Source organism: Lepidochelys olivacea, assembly GCF_965140295.1.
Source record: "Lepidochelys olivacea isolate rLepOli2 genome assembly, chromosome: 3".
Taxonomy (NCBI): domain Eukaryota; kingdom Metazoa; phylum Chordata; order Testudines; family Cheloniidae; genus Lepidochelys; species Lepidochelys olivacea.
In genome coordinates this window covers 189881495-189906236 of record NC_140413.1, presented here as the reverse complement: position 1 = coordinate 189906236, position 24742 = coordinate 189881495, and the positions used below count along the sequence as shown (strand labels likewise).

At 40.0% G+C, this 24742-nt stretch overlaps 1 long non-coding RNA gene across 4 annotated transcripts in view; it reads right to left on the bottom strand.

The window, feature by feature from the left end:
• The window catches only part of LOC311518416, a 786470-nt gene that overhangs the window by 190281 nt on the left and 571447 nt on the right, over window positions 1-24742 (bottom strand). For all 4 annotated transcript variants that reach the window (XR_014710978.1, XR_014710979.1, XR_014710980.1 and 1 more), the window contains 3 exons: window positions 23880-24050; window positions 19638-19708; window positions 12902-13058 (listed from right to left, as the gene is read on the bottom strand). This is a non-coding gene — a long non-coding RNA (uncharacterized lncRNA). The remainder of the gene's footprint in view (window positions 1-12901; window positions 13059-19637; window positions 19709-23879; window positions 24051-24742) is intronic.

Sequence of the window (24742 nt, the reverse complement as noted above, 5' to 3'; positions counted from 1 at the left end):
CAATAAGAGTTAGTGATTTAATAGTATCCTCCATGACTGATGAAAATGAATCCATTATCCTGTACTACTCTCTCTCTCTCCCTCTCTGACTTCAATATCTTAGGACATGGTGTATTAGCTCAGTCCTGGCTTAGCTGTCATTCAATAGAAAATTCTCTAAACAGAATAAACCACAACTCAGCCTTGGCTGGAGGAAACTATCTGCAACACACTGGAGACCCGGCACAAGAGTTGTCCTTTTCCAAGTGATATTTCACAATAGCTCACTCTACAGAATACTGTATAAGGTCGATGGCCTTCAGAGCTGTGCAAAATGTTGCTGACAAAGTCAAAACCAGCAAACCTGTTCGGAGTTTCAGACAAGGCTGGGCCAGTTTTTGAGCAAACGAGGGCCAAGTTGAGGCTTTAGTGGTGGCTTTGAGTGGAAGGATAGACTTATGGCCATGGACTGGATTCAAGAGATCCAACGGTTCAATTAACAGCTCTGTCACACACATCTTCCGTGACCTTGATCAAGTCATCTATGGTTAGATTCTAATGCCCTTTCTCATACCGTGTAGTAGGTTTTACTCCAAGAGTCATCACGCTGAAGTCAACAGGAATACTCATGGAGTAAGGCGTTACCAAGCAGGGGCGGCTCTACCAATTTTGCCACCCCAAGCAGTTGCTGCCAAATTGCCACAGCTGCAACAGCTGCCACCAAACTGCCGCCGCCCCCGGAAGAGCGGTGGAACTGCCGCCCAAAAGCCACTGTGATGGGCAGAGCGGTGGAGCTGACGCTGAATCGCTGCCACGGGACACGGACTGCCGCCCCATTCTGAATGCTGCCCCAAGCACCTGCTTGGAAGGCTGGGGCCTGGAGCTGGCCCTGTTACCAAGCCAGGCCCAGGGTATCAGAATCAGACCCTTAATCCATCTGTGCTTTCCCCTCCCCCGCAATAAGATGGGGATATTAGTACTTCCCTACCCCACAGGAACATTGCAAAGATAATGTCATTACTGTTGGTGAGGCAGTTGGACTCTGGCGATGAAGGCCACATAAGCAGAAATTATCCACACTTTAATGGGTTTGATCCCCAACCAGGCAAAACAATCTGATTTCAGGTGCCTTTTGCTTTGAGTTTTTGGCTTCTTTTCAAACACATTTTCTGGAGCTGTGACCTTCTAAAAACAGGAAATAAAAAGATTTAAAACAAGCCCCTGCAAATGAAAATGTTGGGTTTTGTGCCACCCTGGAGTCCAAGTCAGCAAAGTACTTAAATACACATGTAACTTTATGCACATGAGTAGTCCCATTGACTTGCATGGGATTACTCACATGTTCAATGTTTGCAAAAAGAAAAGGAGGACTTGTGGCACCTTAGAGACTAACCAATTTATCTGAGCATAAGCTTTCGTGAGCTACAGCTCACTTTATCGGATGCATCACTTATGCATGCATCAATGTTATGCATGCACTTATGTCCATTGTTGAATCGGGGCCCTAATGGCTGACTACTGCGCATACTATATAAAGATTATGAAAAGTTCTAACTGTTTACCATACTGTACCATGCACATTTTTCTGCAAATGGAAACTTCCTAAATTCATTCCCTAAAATGTGTTTTAGGTTCTGATAGTTTTTCTCTTTCTCTCCTGTAATTTAAATGTCTAGCGGAAATATTCAAAATGAATGAAACACAACTTTAGTCAAGGTCTCTGAATTTCAAACCAAACATTATCAGAACAGTGACTAGCCCTGTTAATATTCTTTTCATTTGATTAGAGTAATCTGCTGAGATGCTGCCTTATTCTTTATCAGCTACCTTTTAACCAATCAATACTTTAGGGTTATAGTTTTTTTGAAGACAAGATAAATTCTCTAGGCACTGCTGACATTGTATAGTTGCATATTTAATAACTTTTCAGATGATTCAGAACTCTGGCAATGTAAGAATCTGTCCAGAAAAAACACTAAACCTTAAATTTTCAAAGCTGTGTGCAGGGATTTGGCCACCTGACTCCTATTAATGTCAATGAAAATTTAGCTGTAGAAAAGGCAATGTCTTTTCCCTCAGATCATTCCCTCTCTGAAGGGAGCCAGAGAACAGAAGAAAGAAAGAAAAAGAACTTTGCACCATAGATCGAGACCAGTAGGGCCTGCTAAACAATCAGGTTTCAGAGTAGCAGCCATGTTAGTCTGTATTCGCAAAAAGAAAAGGAGTACTTGTGGCCCCTTAGAGACTAACCAATTTATTTGAGCATAAGCTTTCGTGAGCTACAGCTCCAAAAGCTTATGCTCAAATAAATTGGTTAGTCTCTAAGGGGCCACAAGTACTCCTTTTCTTTTTGCTGAACAATCAGGGAACATTTGTTTACTAAAATTAGCAAATGTTTCTATGCATCCTGAAGTAGAAAAGTCTATAGAGTTATAGTGGGGAGGGGAGAAATGAGATTTGGTATGTTTGAAATATCATTAAAATATATATTTTTAAATTTTGCTCCACTAAAATTATCTGTTTTCTTACGTATTAATTTTGCTGCAAATAAAATTAGTTGTCAGACCTCTGTTTATGGCCTAATTACCTTTTGTGAGGGGGAAAAAAGAGGGGGGATAAAAGAAATAACAACAAAGAATGGATATTTACCTACAGTAATTGTAGTTCTCAGAGCTGTGATGTCCACATGGATTCCCCTCCTGATTCTCAAACACCCAATGTATGCAAGATCAGATTATCAAATTATTTTGGCCAGTATTATTTTGATCTTGTATGGATACCAGATATCTTCACTCCCTGTCCCCACCGGAAGACATAAAGAGTGGAGCAGCCTCAACTGTCCGTCAGTTTCTTCACCAATACAGAATCCCAGAGGAGTAGGACACCACAGTAATGTGGAAGAAAGGCAGCTCATGGGCACATGGGTGAACACTTTTCAGAAATGATAATTCCATAGCTGACCTATCAGTCCTCATCCTCAGAGGAAACCTGTATACCACCTCCAAAAGTTGAGCTTGGAAACTTAAATTCAGAACCAGGCTACACACTAAAAATCATGGTCTCAACAAAAACAATGAGTCCTTGTGGAACCTTAGAGACTAACACATTTATTAGGGCATAAGCTTTCATGGGCTATAACCCTACAAAAGCTTATGCCCAAATAAATGTGTTAGTCTCTAAAATGCCACAAGCACTCCTCATTGTTGTATAGCTCATTACAACAATTTGTCTTTTGTCCTTAGACTGCAGAGGTGTTAATTGCCCTCTTCATTTTAAGTGGTTTCTTGCATCATGTGTTACTCCCTTATGTTTAACAATCTGTCCCACCTTGTATTTAGCTGTGACACTCTGGTTACCTTTTCTGGACCTGAAGAAGAGCTCTGTGAAACTTGAAACCTTGTCTCTTCCACCAGCAGAAGTTGTTCCAGTAACAGATATTACCTCACCCACCTTGTCTCTCGCATATCATGGGACCAAAAGGGCTAGAACAACAATGCAAACAAAAATGTTTTCTGTTTGCTTGGAGCTGAATACTTAGTCCTAATTAAACAATGACTGCAGGACAGCCCTACCAAAATGGACATCCAGCGTGGAATCCTCTACTAAGGAAAAGTGTCTTGTAAATGTCTGGACTGAGCTCCACATCACTGCCTTCCACATTTCAGAAATGGGGACATTCTCCAAACAAGCAGCAAAGGTTGTCTGGGCTCTAGTTCAATGTGCTCTAAAGTGGTCAGCCTGGTTAGCTCGTAACATATTATTGTATTGCTGGAGATCACATTTGATAATCTCTGTGAGGATATTGCCTGACCCTTGACCTGATCAGCACAGACCACAAACAGTCTAGGTGTGTACCAGAATGATTGTATTCTGTTCAGGTAATATGGCAATGCCCTTACTACAGCAAGTGTATGAAGTTTATTTTCCCCTTGGATTGAGCAAACTTTGAGGAGTAAAACTGGAAGATGAATAAATGGATTCATTTGGAACTTTGAAACAACACTGGGCAGGAATTTGGGATGTGGCCCTGATAGTAACCCAGTCCTCATGAAACACTTAATAAGGGGACCACCATGAGGCCCTGAATCTACCGTAGCCATCAAGATACCATAACGGCTACTAAAAATACTTTATTGACATGTGGTATAAGGAACAGATTACTTAGGGCTCAAAGCAGAGACCTATGACCCTGTGAATACTATATTGCGGTACCAAGCAGCAAGGGGCTCCCAAACTGGAGAAAAAACATGAATAAGGCCCTTAAACAATCCAGAGTGAGAAAATGCAGTGTGGCCCTGGACAGGAGGGTGATGTGCAAATATCACTGTTAGATGTACCATTACAGAACCAATAAAAACTCTAGGTTGTTTCAAAGTTAGTAGAAGGACATTGCTTCCCAAAAGAACGTGATCATCTCACACACATGGGGCACATTCTTATCAAGAGTAGAATCAAAATGACAATCACACAAAGAAGAATGAACAAAAACTAACATATATAACATTAGCACAGATGGTGGGGGGCACTATAAGAAGATGTGGGGGAATTTCAGAAGGAGTGTCATTTCCCAATGCAATCAGGCATGTTTGAGGTTTGAGTTTCTATGTTATATGTTGTAAATGTAAGGCTGGTGAGGGACAAAGTGGACGGCCTCTGACAGCCATTTCAATCTCTACCCTCCTTTCCTCTGCTGGGCAGTCAATTTAGAGCTAAAGAATAGCAAGATGAAGAGTTAGTAATGGTCAATGCTGACATTAACATTGGAGAATTTGTCAGTGGCTCATTCTAGGGGCAACTGTTTTGGAAGGTTCTTTCAGTGGGAGATGACGAGATCTGAAGAAGTCCGAGTGAGGGCCAAGAGGAGATAAGCAAAACGTGGAGTGACCATTTCATAGATTGTAAAGCCAGCAGAGATCATTAGATCATTTAGTCAGACATCTTGCATATCACAAGCCATAGAATTTCATCATGAAAGCATGTCGGTATAACTAGGCTCTTATACCATGCCCACTACTATTGTGTCTGAGCAATTCTCATCTAGCAGGACAGGAGCGAAGCCAATGAGCTTTATCTTGCAGGAGCAGCGAGGAGACCCTGGAGCCAAGGGCATAAGACTGCAGCTGATAGATTCCTGTCATAAATATAAAGGGAAGGGTAAACCCCTTTGAAATCCCTCCTGGCCAGGGGAAAGCTCCTCTCACCTGTAAAGGGTTAAGAAGCTAAAGGTAACCTCGCTGGCACCTGACCAAAATGACCAATGAGGAGACAAGATACTTTCAAAAGCTGGGAGGAGGGAGAGAAACAAAGGGTCTGTGTCTGTCTGTAGTCGTCTTGGCCGGGGACAGAACAGGAATGGAGTCTTAGAACTTTTAGTAAGTAATCTAGCTAGGTATGTGTTAGATTATGATTTCTTTAAATGGCTGAGAAAAGAATTGTGCTGAATAGAATAACTATTTCTGTCTGTGTATCTTTTTTGTAACTTAAGGTTTTGCCTAGAGGGGTTCTCTATGTTTTTGAATCTAATTACCCTGTAAGATATATACCATCCTGATTTTACAGGGGGGATTTCTTTATTTCTATTTACTTCTATTTTTTATTAAAAGTCTTCTTGTAAAACACTGAATGCTTTTTCATTGTTCTCAGATCCAAGGGTTTGGGTTTGTGGTCACCTATGCAAATTGGTGAGGCTTTTTATCCAACATTTCCCAGGAAAGGGGGGGTGCAAGTGTTGGGAGGATTGTTCATTGTTCTTAAGATCCAAGGGTCTGGGTCTGTAGTCACCTAGACAAATTGGTGAGGCTTTTTACCAAACCTTGTCCAGGAAGTGGGGTGCAAGGTTTTGGGAAGTATTTTGGGGGGAAGGACGCGTCCAAACAGCTCTTCCCCAGTAACCAGTATTAGTTTGGTGGTGGTAGCGGCCAGTGCAAGGATAACGGGCGTAATATTTTGTACCTTGGGGAAGTTTTGACCTAAGCTGGTAAAGATAAGCTTAGGAGGTTTTTCATGCAGGTCCCCACATCTGTACCCTAGAGTTCAGAGTGGGGGAGGAACCTTGACAATTCCAATCACACCTCCATGTAGATACATATGCAATGGCCAAAAAACCACCATGTTAGGTTCCCCCATTGTGGATTTTCTTATGCATTCATTAGTCATAAGAGTGGGAAAGAAACCTTGTCTCTGGACCCAAAACCCTGAAGATTCTCTGGAGATTCTGAGGCTCAGCCCCGGCAGATAGCCATTGATGAAGAAAAGTTGTCCCTTTGCATGGGTTCTGCAGCTCTGTCCATACACCCTGGCTAATCCTGCTGACTGGGTCTGAACCTGGGGTTCTTCCTTAAGAGAGATCACCACCGTGAATGTGGAGACAAGGAGAGGGCATTTTCCTAGCTCAGTCAAGCAGTGGCAGCAAGTGGCTCAGCAGTACAAGGAGGGAGGGAGAGGCTGCTGATATCCCTTGCATGTGAAGGTAAGAGAGAGGCAGAAATCTGGACACCATCTGTCTCTGCATGGGCACCATCCATGTTAATACAGCTGAGACTAAGCCATGTCTAAACTGCAGCTCTACCTGACAAATCTAAAGGAACTGAGGCATTAGGAGATGAATTAAGCTGATCTTAGCTGGAAGTTGCTTTTTGCAGCTCTCCTTGTCTGTAGCACTGCCTGCAAAGAGAGCTGTCTACTTGTAAAATAGAGTCCCCTCCCTACTCCTGCAGAATAAAACCCATTGGCTTCACCCTATCCTGCTAGAGGAGAATTGCTCAGATACTACAGTAATGGGCATGGTATAAGAACTTAGTTATACAGACATGCTTTCATGATGAAATTCTATGGTCTGTGATATACAAGAGTTCTGACTACGTATGTATTCATTTCACAAGACGTAAACTAATCTTTCTAGATAGAAAACAAAACAAAACATGTCCCCCAGAAGTGATTCTTATGTAGTTTGAAATCCAGTATTTGTAAACTTACTTTAGTGACCTATGTACAGAGTTTACATAAAACTGAGATCTTTGCAGCCCATTAAAAGTTAATATAATACAAATACTGACAGGCTCTGAGGACAATATTTCTCTAAGGAAAATAATAGTTCCTGAGATTGTGCTTTATTGCCCTAAGCTGAAGAACTTATTTTCCCAACTACTGTCCTCAGAGACAATCTCATTTTCATCTCATGTGCACCACACTCCCTGAACTCACCAGTATCGGGCTGACGCTGTGGCTCTATCTCCTGACTTCTTGTTGAGAGAGGACCATAGATGTTAGCTCCTCATACAGGAGCCACAGAGGAGGAAGCCAGCAGGTTCCCTCACCCACCCAGGGCATGGACTGCTACCAGAGCAGTCCTTTAATCCTCCAGCATTTGTTTTCCCCTTACTCTCAAAACCAACTTTGCTGATATCAGTTCTCTCTCCAGCTATATGTTTGATGTAAAGAAATGCCCTTCTACTACTGCCTGTTTAGAGTGGAAATAGTACAAGTCAAGTTTTGGTTGTATGATCAGGTATTAACCAAGAAAAAGATCCCAAAGATAAACACATACACACACACACAATTTCATCTCTGTTATATTCTGATGAGCAATATCACTTAAAAAAAAAACGTTTTTGACAATATTTGTGGGGCAGGGCTCTCTCTAAAAAGCAGCAAAATGATCAATGAAAAATGGCAAGTTTTACCACAAGCCTGTTGATGTTCATGGAGTTAGCAACAAATTCTGCCAAACTTCTCATTTTGCCCAAATTCTTCCCATTTTTTGTAATTCAGAAACTGAAAACTTGGGTGCAGTTGGCTGTTGCTAAACTGTAAAAACAAAATTCACTGCAAAAGTTTATCAAAATGCATGCAAACTAAAGCCAGGCATGTTTCTTTCAGATCTAGAAAGGACAGAAAGAAGAAAAAAACATGTGGAAGAAAGGGAAAAAGTCTTGAATGGACATGGTAATTCATAGTGGAACTGCTGCAACAGGATTTCAAAAGTACACTATTTGTCAAGTCCATTTGTTTTAAAAAAGACTTTCCGTGAAATAAAAGAGGTTTAATACTTGACTAAAAGTGACATAGGCAACTTGCAGAGGAATGTAGAATAGTGGAACATTTACTCTCTGCTAAAGCACTGAACTTTTCTCTCGGTGCGGTTTCTTCTTAATTCCTTGCACAACATTTTAAAGCCAATGTTTGCTGCAGAGACAAGATGGTGCCACCATATGTTCCTACTTCCATCTTTAATGTTGACCTAATAAAAGAAATAATTCTACTTTTGGAGCACAGAAAACAATCATATTAAAGTAACTTAAGCATCTATTAAACAAATTATGAAAACACGTTTCAGGTTCTGGCTTTTACACACAAAAGTGGCTAAATCTGGAGGAATATTGCATATGTTGTCCGTTTTGCATATGTGATGTACAATATTATTTTAGTGGGTCAGCAAAGACTGGATGTCAGTTTATAAAGGAACTTTAGATCTTTCATCTTCAAGGCAATAAAAGTCACGCAGAGCTTATAACAAGCTGCATACTACGGTTTGGTCAAATTAAAGCATAGTAGTATGCCTTTCCAGTTACAGTGAGGTAAATATAAAGGCACTTTCACTGATACTCATGAACCAACACAACTTTTGGTCTAATTACTACATTTTCATTTAATATACTTACTTTATTACTTTTTATCTCAAGTTCAGGTGATGAGACAACCTAATTTGTAATGGAATGTACTCAGATTACATTTAGAAGAATTGAGCAAAGACACGCTGGTTTTGCTGTCCAGATTGCAAACTGCATAGCAAGTATTTTTGTTCGATATGAGAGAGAGCGCGAGGGGGGCGGGGGAGGTTTGGTTTGGTTTTTACAACCCACCTTTCCTACCAGAACTCTTTCTTTGTATTGAATGGCTGCCCCTACATATTCATGATCAAATACAAGAATTCACACATTATACTAGCTCCCCCAAAGTTCTCTGCCTTGCATTGGCATTCCTTTACTAATTGGAATCCAGTTTAATTTTGCTGTTTTCATGAGCTCACTTGCTACTTGAAATCTTGTTGTTTTTTTGGTGGGGGGAGGCGAGAAGGTGGTTTTGTGGTAAAACTGACTTTTTTTTACAACTGCATTTTACTATCCACCAAATGCTGTTTAGTCATGCGATTCCCAAACAGTACTGAACCCGTACTTTAACTAGTGCTCTCCACTTACGCTTAATAGTAGAACCACCAGATGTCCCAGTTTTAAGACACAGTCTCGCCTGCTCTCCCATGAGCAGGTCTAATGCTGCATGCCGCGGTCCCTGTTGATTGTCAGAACAGTAATAGCACTGATGAGGGCAGAGTCAAATGACAAGGGAATGAGAGAAAGTAGATGATCTTCCCAAACAAACCTCTTTAAAGGAGACCCACAGATCCAATACTGACTATGTTTTAAAGGCCATCACTAGGAGTTACAGTTATCCCACAGAACATTTGGATATTTAGCACAGGATGGGTAGATCAATTTTAAAAAGTGCCTTTTTCCTTCCACAATTTTTGCCACATAAACTGACATCCTCCATTTCCCTTGCAGGTCACATATTCAGTGCTTATTTCACTCTCACTCTATAAGCGTGCTATTGCATGAAAACGTATTGTACATCTATAGTTCAAAAATCTTATATACACAGAATACAGCATTCTAGATTCAAATATGCAGACTTGGTGCCCAGAAGACAGGGCAGCAGTTGTAGAGGATACACAATTCCCTTCTTTCCCATCCTATTCCATTCACTCTGACTCACTCTGATCTGTACTTCTGATGGAAATATGTTCTTATTTTGTCTGCTTCCTTGGACACATCACTTCTGATATGCAAAATCACACAGAAGACAAAAATGCCATGAAAAAGTTGCTTATATTTTGTAGCTGGCATTAAAAACTGTTTTTGGATTGGCTAGTTTATGACAGGCTGTCGGACCTGACATTTCAGGTTGGGATCTCACTGTGGCAGCTTCTTCCAGTTCTCCCTCCTCCTTCAAAAACAGCAGACTAGGAACATGAGAGAAGCACCCCTCTCTGCCTTGCAGTCGGGCCTCCACCACTACCTGCCAGGAGGAAACAGTCTTTATCTGGATGCATTGCTGAATAGCCTGAATTCCCCACTCTGTCTTCTCCCTCTCCAGCATGTCTTCCCCTTCTCCAGCATGTCACCAGCTGGCAGGGAGGCGCTTACCCTGGGCCCCCAAAGAGAAAGGAGAAAAACACATCTGGGGCCTGCACTAAATGCTGGCTCCCTGGCAGCTGGCTGAACTCCCAGCTTGCCTCACTCCCTGGGACAGGTACAGGAAAGAAGAGCACTTTCCTTGCATCTGACCAAGAGGAAGACAAGAAACCCTGGGATACAAGGAGGAGATCTGGAAAGAGATCTCCGGGGGCTGCTCCTGCTCGTCTTCCAAACCTAGTCCTGTGGGAAGAGGGTGAAAGGGTCTGGTTCCTGAAGAGACAGTAATCTGTACATTGAGTGCACTGAGAGTGATGGAGATTGGGTGCTGTGTGTGGGGAGGGCAGCGAAGGAGACTGGGCTTGTGTGGCAGGCAGACTCGGTAAGGGTGAAGTTGTGTGTGTGTGTGCGTGTGCGCAAAATACTAAAAGCCTAGGTGAGCTGCAGCATTTTTACATAGACCTGAGTTTTAATTTCACACTAATCCTTTATGTCTGGTTATACAGGGGAAGGGAAAAATAAATGATGACAGAAGTGGAAGGCCCCTGATGTGCTGGGCTGCAGGGGACCCCAGATGTGCTTGAACCAGCCCTGAGAACATAAAATGCAGAATTAGATAAAACTGGATGACATTAAAAAATGTAGCTTGTGCTGCAGCCCCTGTATACATTTGCAGACGATAGATCAAACAGTAAGCGATATCTTTAAAAGAAAAAAGAAGACAGATTTAAGAAACTAAAGCCTTGTAATAAATAATACATTATTAGTTAAAGAGATGAACTGACAAAGAAGCACTGCTCTAATCTCTTCCCTGCAACAACCAGAACAGCTGATCACGAACACACCAGTTTTCCTTTGGCCTGGGCAAGGCTTGGTGCTACCCTACAGTTTCACTTAGAATACTACATGCAACTAATCTACCAACGTGATTAAGTAACATGTCAGTGACACTGTCATTTATCTGCTGTAATTTTATCTTGCAAAAATATAATTTCCCAGGGTCTTTTAAAGAATACTGTTGAATGTTTTGGGCCAGGTTCAAATTAGGAGGAGGGAACGGACCATTTAATTGAAATGAACCAAAATCTTGTTTTGGGTTTGGGAATAAGGCCCCCGCCACAGAAACCTACAATGTATGGCATTAAGCACCTAAGCCCAGCAGTGTGACAGTCTCTTTGATAGGCTCTGACACCAATCTGAATGTAAATTTTGCATGTGGCCTGCACTCTGGGGCTTGCTGAAGCAGTAGAGTACCTCATGGGCTAGTTCACTCCAGATTTCCATTTATTCATTTAGAAACTGAAATGACATCTATCCATCCAAACAAAGATTTTAAACACCATCCGCTACAAGGAAGAACCACCCATTAACATGGCAGAGGCTCCATTCACTTCGCTTAACTAACAACTGTCTCAAAACAGCAAAACATGCACCACTACCCTCATACCCTCAGCCCTCCCCAAAAGCACTACAAAATAGATTATATTTAAAGCACTCTGCTAAGCCCAAGAAATCCAGACTTTTTCAGAGCCAGAGTGGAGCAAGTTCCCTAATCAAGGAGTCCTAACCTTTCTGCCAGATCTCTATTTTCTACAGCAAGGGAGCTCCAGCTCAAACACCTCCACTGAGGTCAATAGCAATCTTCCATTGACTTCAGTGTGGCCAGGATTTCACCTGGGGAGAGGCAGGTCCAAGCCACTTAGGGTGTTATAGACCAAAACACAGCATCTTAAACTGCACACAGAAACCATCAGGCAGGCAGTGCATGCTGTGGAACACTGATGTTATGATGAGATATACCACTTCAGAGGAATAACTGCTTGAGAAGGTAATACTTCTGGCATAACAGCCATTCGGGCCACGCACTGATTTTGCAATGTAGATCCAGGCAGCAACAGAGAACAAAGGAATGCACAGGTTTCACAAAACTGTTATTTTTAATGTGAACAACAGGTTGGTGTTCTGCTATCATAGACCCAGGCTGAATTAAAAAAAAATTATCCTGCTTTAATAGCATAGAGACTAGACAGATTTTATTTTTTACCCCCAGTAATTATTTTTAGCATGGCTTTGTGTAAGTCCACACTTCCCTGAAATCTATTTGATCACACTAAAACATCTCTGTATCTTGACAAGACTAGAGGTAAACGTTGACAATTTAACTCATCTACATTACAATTTAGGTTAGAAGCAGTTTCAGAGATGACATCACATCTAACAGGCTTTCTAATTTATTTTCTAAGTTATTCTGCATGTTACCTAGCTGAGATACCAAAAAAAGCATTTTTAACTCATAAAACAATGACAGATGCAAATTTATAATAGGAAAACAATAGATTGTTTCATTGGCAGTGAAACAACAACAGATTCAAAATTGACCTTTTTTTAATCTATTAAACTTTTTATTTTGACACTAGTTATTTTAGTTTTGGAAAATGTATGATGTAATGATGATCAGAAACAACTATGCCCTCTGGTTTTTTTTCCTATATTGAGTTGGTTTTGGTCATCAGCTCAGGAGACCAGAATGATATGGCAAAGAATCATAATCCAAGCCAAACACACACAGGTATGAGAACTTCTACCAAACTTTGGGAATAGTATTAAGAGATCACGGCCTTGTCTAGACTACCGGGGTAAAGTTGAGCTATGTTACACTACTCCAGCTACATGAATTACCCTAGTATCCTCACTGTGCTGCGTCAACAGGACACGCTTTCTGCTCGACTTACCTTACTGTTCCCGAGGAGCTGGAGTACCAGAGTCAACCAGAGAGCGCTCTGCCATCGATTTAGTGGGTTTTCATTAGACCCGCGAAATCATCACCCGCTGCATCGATTGTAGAAGTGTCAATCTCCCGGTAGTAAAGACAAGCCCTAAGAAAATGTTCTGCTAGGAGAAAAAATAGGGTCAGTGAAGAATTGAGGAAATTGCCTTTGAAACTATTTCATCTTGAAAATCTGACTTTCCTTCTTGCCTTCAGTGGGGCTCCGCATGGGCACAGGGGTCCACTCATATAGAGCAATTTACAAGATTGGGAGGTTGGTGATGTACTTTGTCCTTTACATGTGGCTCTTTCTTCCTCCATGCCATCCCTCATTTGCTGCTGCCAGGCCCTCTCTCAACTTCTAAATAATCTCAGTCTCAACTGCAGTGTCACCATCTTGTCAGAAGTGGTGTATAGGGGCTCTACATAGCCCATAAATTCCCCACAAATACCCACCACAGCAAATGTGTTTAATGTTGGGCGCTCTTCTCTGGTACCTCTGATGGACGTATCTCCCTTCTTTCTTTCTTGCTACCCATCTCAAGCTTCCCCCTTCCACTCTCTCACTGTAGGCCCATCCCTTTTCATCCATCCCCTTTAAGGCTCCCCTTTCCCTCCTTCCTCTGCTTCACCCTCTTTATAGTTACCACTTCCTTTCCAACCCAGCTGGCTCCTCTTCTCTCCATCATCCTGGGGGGGGGCAGCAAAAGAGAGAAGCACCAACTGTGAGAGAGTTGACTGGACTACAGCTGGCTACCTCCCTATCTCTGGAAAGTTGGGAAGTGAAGGAGTGAAGAACAGCCGGAGAAGCACAGAGGCAAATGCTGGAAACTACAGAAGGAATAACTGCTGCTACTGGCCAAAGGCAAGAACTGCAGTAAAAAAGACCCACTTTCCCCCAGCCCAGCTATTTGAGACATAATTACTATAATTTTGTCCCTCCTGAACCCTTTCACTAGGCAGACTCATTCACAAAGGCAGCTGCCTAATACCCAGAAGTCTGATAATTTTGCACTTTTTCTAGCTTGGGTTTTATTAGTTTAAAATTTGGAAATTCTAGAACAGATGTAATGAGTAAAAAAACTCAGATTTCTATTTATCTTAAAAAAATAAAAGGCAGAGAAAAACTAAAACAAACCAAAATGCCCACAGCCATAAAATGAAGACAAAGGTTTTCCCTGTACCTCCCTCTTAGGATTTTCATGTTTTCTAAATTGTTCTGTATTTCTGCAGCTTCTTCTGATATATCTGAATTTTCTAAATGGGAAGTACTGCCAAGGTTCTTAGTCCCAGGCAGATGAAATGCCATTTTTACTGTGTTGTAATATGGCTTCCTTAAAAAGAAGTTAAAAGGATTAATAAAAAAAAAAAAAACCCAACAACAAATATTCACCAACCCATATGGTCAATAATTGCTGTTTAATAGTCCTCCTATTACAAACCTAAAAAGCAGCAGCCAGAATTACCAGTAGAGTATTAATAAACAGGAATGAGTTAATAGTGCATAAAGACCTTCTCATGGAACAGTGGGGGAGTTGAATATTCTTTTCTTAAGTCAGCTGTAAGTAATTACTACATGGTGTGCTTCTGACTATTACCATAACAGAGCAATTGGACGTGAAGAATGGATAATAGTATGGACATGGAGGTATTTTTAGAACATCAGCAGTGAGGCAGGTAAATGCCCTGCTTGAGCACAAACCTTTAAATAAGTTTAGAAGACATTTTTTTTCCCTAGCCTTGGTAGAATTTTGAAGAGATCAATCTAATAAATTATTTAAAATAACTTCGTAAAGAAACGCCTGTGATATGTAAATAAGAAAAATGACAAAAAAAAAACATCTAGCCCACGCTACTGTATCTACATAATCACAGGTTCCTTCCTGTTTCTTTCAGAGTAGTGCCTTCATCTGTATGAAGCAGAGTATGGCTTCACTAGCTTCTATTGGCTGCCCAGGTAAAAGCTAAAATATTCAAATAAGAACTGCAACTGTGATTGCAGGAGTTGTGGTTTTTCTAAAATTGAGTTAGTCATCCTCAGTGATTTAATGATGCATATCATTTATTTTAAAATATTATTATAGGAGCATTCACTGAGATGCAGCTTCTTGTTCGCAGGACTGTCCATTATGCTATGCAGCAGGGCTTTTCATGTACGACTACAGGCTGAGATATTGTCTATCGACACAACGTATGCTCTTAGATAAAAACAGCTTGAGACTTTTGATTCAGAGAGTAGTAATTTTGTAAATGCACAAAAATATAATTTAAGGAATATTTTGAATTTTTCAGGCTATAGGTCCTTCTACTATTGTTGCTACACAGGGCAGATGTTGATTTTTCAATTTGCAGGTTTGTTAAGCATCATGGAATGTTTTGGTTCTCAATCAAGAATATTCTTCCCAAGTGGTTCCAAAATCCTATGCTTGAAAATAAATGCATGTCCTTTTTGTTTCGTAGCAGCATGTGTTCTGCGTTCAATAGAAGGATAAGACAGATAATTTGATGCCATTTATTGGACCAACATATAAGTTTTAAGCCACAGGCTCTAGGGATGTAATGTAATGGCGGGTTCTCTTTGTCTTACAAAAGCAGTTTATATAAGATGAGCTGTGATGACCTGCTTACTGTGCTCCACATAGAAACAATACATTTTCTGAATATTATTAAATACCAGAGACTATGATGTCATCTGTGCTGTGTCTGTCTATTCTGAGGCTTTTAGCTACTAGTGACATTATAAAAGTGCTACCCTTGTATTTATGGGATAATATTCAAGTGGAGGAATATACCATATACCAGGTTAGAAAGACACACACATACATACACACACACGGTGAAATTCTAGCCCTACTGAAATCAGAGAGTTTTGCCATTGACTTCAATGGATGCAGAATTTCTCCCAAAGCAAAAGGTGTTTGTTACACATATATTTTAAAGCCACTGGTATTAGCCCTGTATTTTCACATGACAAACAAATACTCTACATACCACAGTAACAAGGTAGGGCCAAGTTCATCCCTAGTATAAATTCACAGACTTTCAGGGCATTTGTATCAAGGATCATAATGGCACATAATGTTTTCTTGGACCATATGAATTGAAAAGTGTTGTCTTCTTAGACTAACCACTGATGTCATGATATGGAGCTGATGAAAATAGCTATGAAGGGTGGGTTGAACAAGTAACTGTCCTTGGACGAGGCAGGTGGAAAGGGAATGAGGTGACTGAGAACAATAATAGTACTTGACACTTCTATAACAAAGGATCTCAAAGCACTTTACAAACTTTATTGAGTTCAGCCTTACAACAGCCACCCACCAGGATACTAAGTATTATCTCCAGTTTAAAAACTGACCTATTACCACGCAAAAAGGCTGAGTAGAGCTGAGTAGATCTTCTGAGTGCTAGGTCTGTGCCTTAAACCAAGGACATCCTGTACTTTTAAGATTATCCTTTCCTCCATATAAATTGTGAAATATTAAAGACTCAAAAAGCAAGAAATGAGAAAAGCTATAGGGTTTATAGAGTGATGTTAACTGAGGGCATGATTTAATCCCTTCTCCCCCCCCCCCAAATAAAACCTAAATAATAAAAGGTGCCAAACAACCTTAACAAATGTTAACAAGAGTTAAGAACCTTAACAAGAGTTAAGGAACAAACACTGCACATCAACAAAGTCTTTGGTATAAGAACCCCACATCAATCATTTGGTTTTTAGCCTTTTTCTCCACTTGTCCCCATCCCTTCTTCTGTATGTTGTCTGGTTAGTCTCTGATCCTCCTGTAAGATGTATGTAGACAACCCCCTGTGCCTTCATAGAGACCCGCTGAAGCCAGTGCAACTCAACACAGGTGCAGGGGTCTGCTCATGTGCATCAAATGGCAGGACCAGGGGCTTTGAATTTAAATGTCTTGGAGCAAAAAACTGTCTTCTTGTATGTCCTGAAAGGGTCTAAAATACTATGTATGAAATTATTACATAAAAATAATAATACTCTAGACTATGCCCTTGGATGGGAAAAGCTCATGGGAGGGGCTGAGGACACTTCCAAAATAAATAGACAGGACAGACAAAGGGAAACAAGCATAGAGATGTGAAGTGACTTGTCCAAAGTCACACAGCAGTGGTAGAGTCAGAAAGAGAACCCAGGTCTTCTGGCTCTCCATCCAGTGTTCTATCTATTAGTCCAGGATGCTTCCCTAAGCTATGGTGGAAACGTATGCCAAAGTGACAAAGAAATTGGTTATGAGCAGAATAAAGCCTATTTTCCAGTACAGAAAGACGTCCTACCATCAGTGGTACCATTAGCCCGCCCACCACCACCACCAAAAAAAAAAAAGGTTTTGCACTTGCTCAAAGTTTTAAGCAGTGGTCTCATACTAAATCAATACTCTGTCAGAGTCTGGAGCATTACTCCAGCTGTGTGTTTTCAATACTACTGAAATTGGACCTGGCCACACATCTATCCATATAGAATGGTGGCTTAGCCAAATTTCATGGAGCAGTGTTGTGATCTGGAGCATGGGGTTGCAACACCACTCAAATCTGGCCCAGCTACCCTTCTGTCCAGACAATATATTACAGAGCACAGGAGAGTCCATTGTGAACTTGACTCCAGGCAGCACCAGCTCACGCACTGTGTGGTAAGCAAGAGGGGAGACTCCTCAGCTGAGGGAGACCCGTGGTCCCTATGGGAGTGGGAGGAGGCTGAGTGGAGACTGGAACGGGGTTGCTGCTGGGGGGCTGGGCAGTCAGAATTTGCCTCCTTGCCCCAAGAAATATCTGAATTGGTACCGCTGCTTACCATTGCTGTGCTAGGAAAGTCTCTACCAGAAAGCAGAAGAATACAGGTGAAAAGCTGATGTAAGGAACTGCCAGTCAAAGAGGAGAGAAAGAAAAGGCCAAGACAGCAGGCACTAAAGTTGCAGAATGTCTGTTTTGAGGGAGCTGTTGCAGTCAAACTTTAAAATAACATTATTGTCTAAGCTTCATCACACCTTCCCTTTCCTTAGTTCTGTTCTTTATAGGACCCTCTGGAAAGGGAGAAAAGGGGTGAAGTCAGCCAAAAAGAAAGAAAGAAAGAAAGAAAGAAAGAAAGAAAGAAAGAAAGAAAGAAAGAAAGAAAGAAAGAAAGAAAGAAAGAAAGAAAGAAAGTTGTTTTTACTTAATTATGAAATGGAAAGTGTTTAAAAGTAGAGTAAATTGAAAGAGCCTAAATTAGCACTGTGGAAAAGCTTTTGTAGTCCTGATAGTGAGTTATTCAGACTGTCTCTCTGTCTTCCAGTTATCCCTGTTCTTCACTAAAAGGGGTACCAAAATAAATACAAATGTATCAAGCATTTGTTTTAATGATTTTAACAAGTTAAATGAATATTTTAATATAATACTACAGGACATCTTGATTTATTTTATCGGAGTTGTTGTAACATGTTGTACTAGTTTTGTATTAGTCAGCCTAAGAGAAAAATGGAGCCATTAAAGCAATGGATTGATCTGGAAGCAGTGGGGTTAATGAGGCAATCCTGATATAATAACATCATACATTTATATAGCACTATACATCGAAAAGGATCCCAAAGCACTTTATAGATTTAACCTACATACAAACCCTACATGGGGATCATACCATTCCATCACTGCAATGGAGCCACTGCTAAGATAAATTGCAACCACTGTTAGCCAACACAGAGCACCACTACACAACAATTTAGGACAGGAAGTGCTGCATATTGCATCCACTTGAAACTGCAAAGCGAGTTTGGGTGGGCAGGATTCAGATAGTCTCGCCATGATATAAAAACCTAGATTGACTAGATACAACTGATTTGGACCAGAGCTATGCAAATAAATGATTTTTCAGTTTGCTGGTCAAACTGAAAAAATAGGGAAAAATTGCTTGAAACATTTGGAAAAAATGACATCTTTTTTGTTAATTTTTCAGCAAACCAAAAAGTAAAAAAAAAAAAAAAAAATGTTTGGGGTTGTCAAAAGTTTCATTTGACCCGAAACAAAATATTTTGTTTTGTTTATGAGTTTAACATTTTAATAAAAATAAAATTGAGGTAGAATTCAAAATGAAATTCATGTGAATCATAAAATCAAAATATTTTGTTTAAAAAGGTAGAAGTGAAATAGTTTGATTTAGTTGCATTTTGCTTTGTTTTATGACCAAAAAAAATGTGGTCAAATATAACAAGAATTTGTGAAATGTTTCAATTAATCTAAATCTGCATTTCTGGATGAAAAAAAATGCACCATTCGGGGCACCTATGAAGTATTGACTCAAAGAGAAGGGTGTCATATATTGAATTACCATTAACACTTTTTAGGTTATTCAGGTGTCCCTTGGCTATTTCCTGAGAAAGTCCAGAGAATGTCCAAAGTAGGAGACCCTATTTGAGTCCCAGTTCTGAGTTTCCCCATCTTAACTGGTTTAACTAAGGACTTTTGTATTTTTAGAGAATATTGGATTTTTTTTGTGATTTTTTTGTTTTCCTACATTAGCCTGTTACAGTAGATGCTTGTTTGCAACAACACCTTGTAAGAGCAGCCACCATTATGAGCAACATTTCCCCTGGGAACACTTTCTGTACTGTGAATTGTCGACTCTCCCCATAACAGCAACAACTACTTAGGAGCAACATAGCAATAGGGCACTGATATGTTCCTACTAATGAGTGTCTATTGTAGTAGCATACCCTGTAAAGGCCGTAGCTTTTGGGTGTCCTTCATGGGCTGCTCCAGATGTATAGCTCTAGAGTAGTCTAGCCTGGAGGAGAGAAAGGCAAAGTAAGGCATTCATTTTACAGAAAGGGCATCATCATCTTACTAGACATAGCTTGCAGTCACCTTTATATGATGCTGTCTACTCCAGATTCTACAGACATGCTAGTAGAACCTCAGGGTCCATGTGGTGTCAAAGGACATTAGTTGCTCTAACATTATTAGCAGATATTAAATGAAATAAATAAGATTTCTGTCATTTGCCAAGTGTGGATCATCCGCCAGGTGAGAAGCCTGACTAGAAGGGAACTAAAATACTGAAAAAAATCGGGAACTGCTGGAGTTAGCATGACACATGTTTCTGAACACCCTCTCCAAAGTAAAGGAGATTTGAGATGAGGTATTAATTGCTTAGATTATTGTCATCCAATGATACCTTATTGAGCAAGGGCTGGAACACCACAGAAGGAACGTGTTAAAAGGTTACCTATAGCCTACACTCTTCAGAGAGACATTAACCATTTCTGTTAGCAGTTAAACAAGGCGCTCCCCACTATCGTTCATCAGCCATGAGAGGCAGGGCTACACTGACTCATCATAGAAATAGAGGTTTGGGGGAAAGTCTGTTCTGAGACTGGTCCAAGCTTGGCCAAGGGATGGTACTCTATTATCTGACTCATATTTAACAGAACAGGCAATGTTCTCCGCTTTGTGAAGTAGGACATAAGTGCCTCACAACAGATCTTAGGCAAAGACAACCTGTGTTGGTTAAAAACGCTTCACTATCTGGAACAGTTCTGTTGGCCACAACTTTATAAAGGTTATGGGAAAGGAGAAGAAACATTTCTTAACCTCCATCACCACCTTGGCATAGTTGTATGAGCTTCTTGTGACACAGTTCCAGCAACACTCCATGAGCCTATCCTCCTACTTTAGATGGTGTTTTTTTCCTCATACATTGATAGCCATAGAGGAAATAACTTCTTTCAGTTACAGCATCACATAATTGAATAATAATCACTACGTTTAAAATTATTTCTATGGCTAAGTGCAGTGGAGGCCTGCAGCCAGAAATCTGTAGCCAATGTAAGTCCAAATACTTCCCCCTTGGATTCTGGTCAGTTTTCTAGGTTCATTGTTCTGCAATGGGTTTGTTCTATAACTTATCATGCTCCACTATTGCCATCCATCCTATACATTGGACCTTTACTCAATCAACCCTGTCACACTCAAACTGCTTTATGGCAAAATGTCTGGCTCAGAGCCCAAGCTTCTGATCCCATCTGATCCCACTCATTGCCCTCGACTGAGCTGGAGAGATTCTGTATTAATTTATGAGAATACAGAAGCTAGACCTCTATTTTACTTGCTGCACAGACTTGACCTGCTGGATATACTCCTAATTCTGCCCATTATTTTTCTTTTCTTGGCGTTTCTTCAACAGTCTGAGCCACTCCCTAGCTTTTCCCTCCTGTTCTGCTATTGATCTCACACTCTCAATACATATCCAAGCTCCCCTAACTTACACTCTTCTCACATTGAATTCATCTTTCACAATTAGTTATTCCCTTAAGATCACTTAACGTTAGCCAGCATTTTACTGCATTCCCTCAACTTGGCCATTCACTTATATGTATTACCCTTTGCCAAGTTGATCACGTTTCCATGTGCTGCAGTGTGCCATGTAGCTTTCATCTTCTGTTAACTCTTCACAAGGCCTCATTTCTTATGATGTCCATGAACAATGAATACCCTAAGCAATATCTTATCTTTAAGTTCCTTTACTATAGCCCAAGGACCCCATAGAATATAGCTTTACAATGTTACTGCACACGTGTTAGCAATGTGGCAAGGTGACCAGAGATAGCACAACAGTGAGCCAAACAGCAGGAGAGAAAAGCTGACATCACGATTGAAGAGGAGATGACTGGGAGAACAGACATGATCTCTAGAAAAGGAGATGAGGTGCTGAAGAATGGTCTACTGGTTAGGGGGCTAGCCTTCAACTCAGGAGACCACTGTCCAAGCCCCAGTGTTCCCAGAGGCCCCTTATCTGACCTAAGGCAAATCACTTAACCTTTCTGTGCCTTGTTCCCTAGTTGTAAAATGGATGTAATAGCTCACTATCTTATGGGGATGTTGTGGGGCTAAATACATTAAAGATTTTTGAGACACTTAGATATTACAGTAATGGGGAATGTCTAAGAACCTATTACAGATGGGCAAAAAACTGTAAGTATCTATTGGGAGATGACAGCTAGCAAATGCTGAGAATAGCTTGAAGCACTAGTACAGAAGACATATCTAATTCCCATGCCGAAAGTTAGGCTCTAAGTAAGGGATTCTCTGTTGACTTTTTTCTCCTTGTTTTGTTATGCTTGATTTTGTCACTCTTGGAGAATTGTTAGTGTGGGACAGTTAAAGGTTGCAAGCCAAAAAAACAGGACATTTCCACCCATGGAGATTTGGGTGTTTCATTGTGGTAGTTGTTGCCTGAAAGGACTGAGTAGTGAGTAGTATTATTACATATATTTTGTTTTATCACACAGCAAGTCTGAGATAATAAAGAAGTTTTTGATCCTGAAAGTTAGTAGGATTTGTTGGTGTTCAGCACTTCAAAGCAATCCTTAAAAGAAAAACTGGATACGAGAAACATCCATTTGGTCTGTCCAGCAGCCTCTTCTCAGGTCTTGTCGGCCCCAGAGAGGTGTACATTTTAGTCCATGCTAGCATTTATTGTTTGAAATGGGACTACATTCAACATGCACTAGGAAACTTGTTACGAGAAACGGGCAAGTTACATGACATGCTGGTGCGCACTAAAATTTACATTTCCTTGATGCAGACTAAAGCACTGTGTAGGCAAGCCACGAGTGGACACATTGTGACTATCTCCAGCACTTTAAAAAATGTAATCAGAAAAGAAGTTGGACATTTTGATAAAATAAACCCAAAAAGGGCAATGCCTATTTTCATTTATTGCAACCAGCAAAAAAATGGAATCTTGAGCTATAGAAATAAACATACCTAATAATAACAGACAGAGCTACATGGAAATTGGAATTTTCGTTTCTTAGGAAATTCTCCAATTTCAAAATTTGTCTTCCTTTGAAATTTCCCACAAAGTGAAATTAAAAAACATCATTGTTGTGAATTAAAATATTTTGTTTAGATAAAATTAAAATATTTCATTTAAATTTTGACTTTTTAATTTTTTTAGTAATATACAATAAATTTTGAAATGAAAAGTAATTAAAAAAACCAGAAAAGTTCCAGTCCAGTAATGTTGAAATCAAACATCTTGACATAATTAAAATGCCTTGTGTCATAAGCAAAATTTCATCAAATTCATCACATTCCCGTGAAAAGTTTTGGTTTTGACAAAAGCCATTTTCTTAATGAAAAACATTCAGTCCGAAAATATTCTCTCAGCTCTACTGATAAATGCTTATTCTTCTTTCAAAGAAGGCCAGGAACACGTGTGTAAACATTTTTGAGTGTTCCAGTTCTGACCTGGAAAAACTATAGAATGTATTGTTCCCTTGAAGTATGAATATAACATTGCTACTAATAGTGAGAGCTATGTGAATGCATCAAGAGGAATGTATACTAAATTTTTAAGGCAGAATTTATTTGTATAAGTAAATTTGTATTTGTATAAATGCCTTAAAATGGCAGATTATGTTGGAAATGTTGACAGACTCTTGACTATTGTGACATGAGTAAACACACATATTAAAGTGGGGGGAGAGAAACAGAGTGGCAAAAATCATTAAATAATTTGCTTTATCTGAATGAATCTTATTGCTACACCACTAGGATCTATATAATTTCACCCTTTATTTTTCAGAGTAACAGATTCTATGACGCAGAACCTCTGCTGGCATAAATTAGCATAGGTCCATTGACTATTTGATATACTTTCATCACTCAAACACGCACAAGCTAGTAGAGTGTACCTCACAGAAATGTTCTGAGGAATTTTTAGTGGGAAGCACATTAAGATCATTGAATGAAAAGTGCTACACAAGCGCAGAGTATTATTAATGAGAGTTAACAATCAAAGAAACAATGAGGAGTCCGGTGGCACCTTAAAGACTAACAAATTTATCTGGGCATAAGCTTTCGGGGGTAAAAAATCCACTTCTTCAGATGCATGGAGTGAAAATTACAGATACAGGCATTATTATACTGACACATGAAGAGAAGAAAGTTACCTTACAAGTGGAGAACCAGTGTTGACAGGGTTGACAGTTGACAGTTGACAGGGTTGACAGTGTTGACAATTCAATCAGGGTGGATGTGGTCCACTCCCAATCATTGATGAGGCGGTGGCTATACCAAAAGAGGGAAAGTTGCCTTTGTAGTGAGCCAGCCACTCCCTGTCCCTATGCAAGCCCAAATTAATGGTGTTAAATTTACAAATGAATTTTAGTTATATGAATTTTGTGGATACAGACTAACACAGCTACCCCCTGACACAATCAAATAAAGGTATTGTCTAATATATTATTTACTCAGAATGGGTTAAATTCAGGGCTCAAGCTTCCTACAAGGTGTTGAGTGCCCTCAGCCTCCATGGGAGTTGAAGATACTTGTTAATTTACAGAATCAATCCCTCAAACCTTAAACAATAAAAAGTTCCTGTGACCTGAATGGGGAGTTTTCCTGGGGAAGAAGTGAAGAATCTGACCCACTGAGCATCCTATGTATTGAGTAGAATAGTTGGTTTTATATCCTGTCTATTGTTGAGGATGATTATTCAACAACTAAAATCACACAACAATGACACTTCTGAATTAAAAAGATCTGAAAGACTTGGTGAAGTTCTACAAATTAAAGAGTCTTTTCTTCAAAACCCATATGTATGCAACAAAAAAGAGAGAGATGAAGAAAACACAGCATTGACATGCACAATATAGTCCATATTTATAGGATTTCATTATAAGTGAATACACTTTGACCTACTCCACATATCAAAATTTCAATATTTCAATATCAGTGCCTGTTTGTAGTAAAATGAAGAAGTTTCAAAATTAACTGCTAATACTCTTACTTCCTAAAAATGTGAAAACAAACA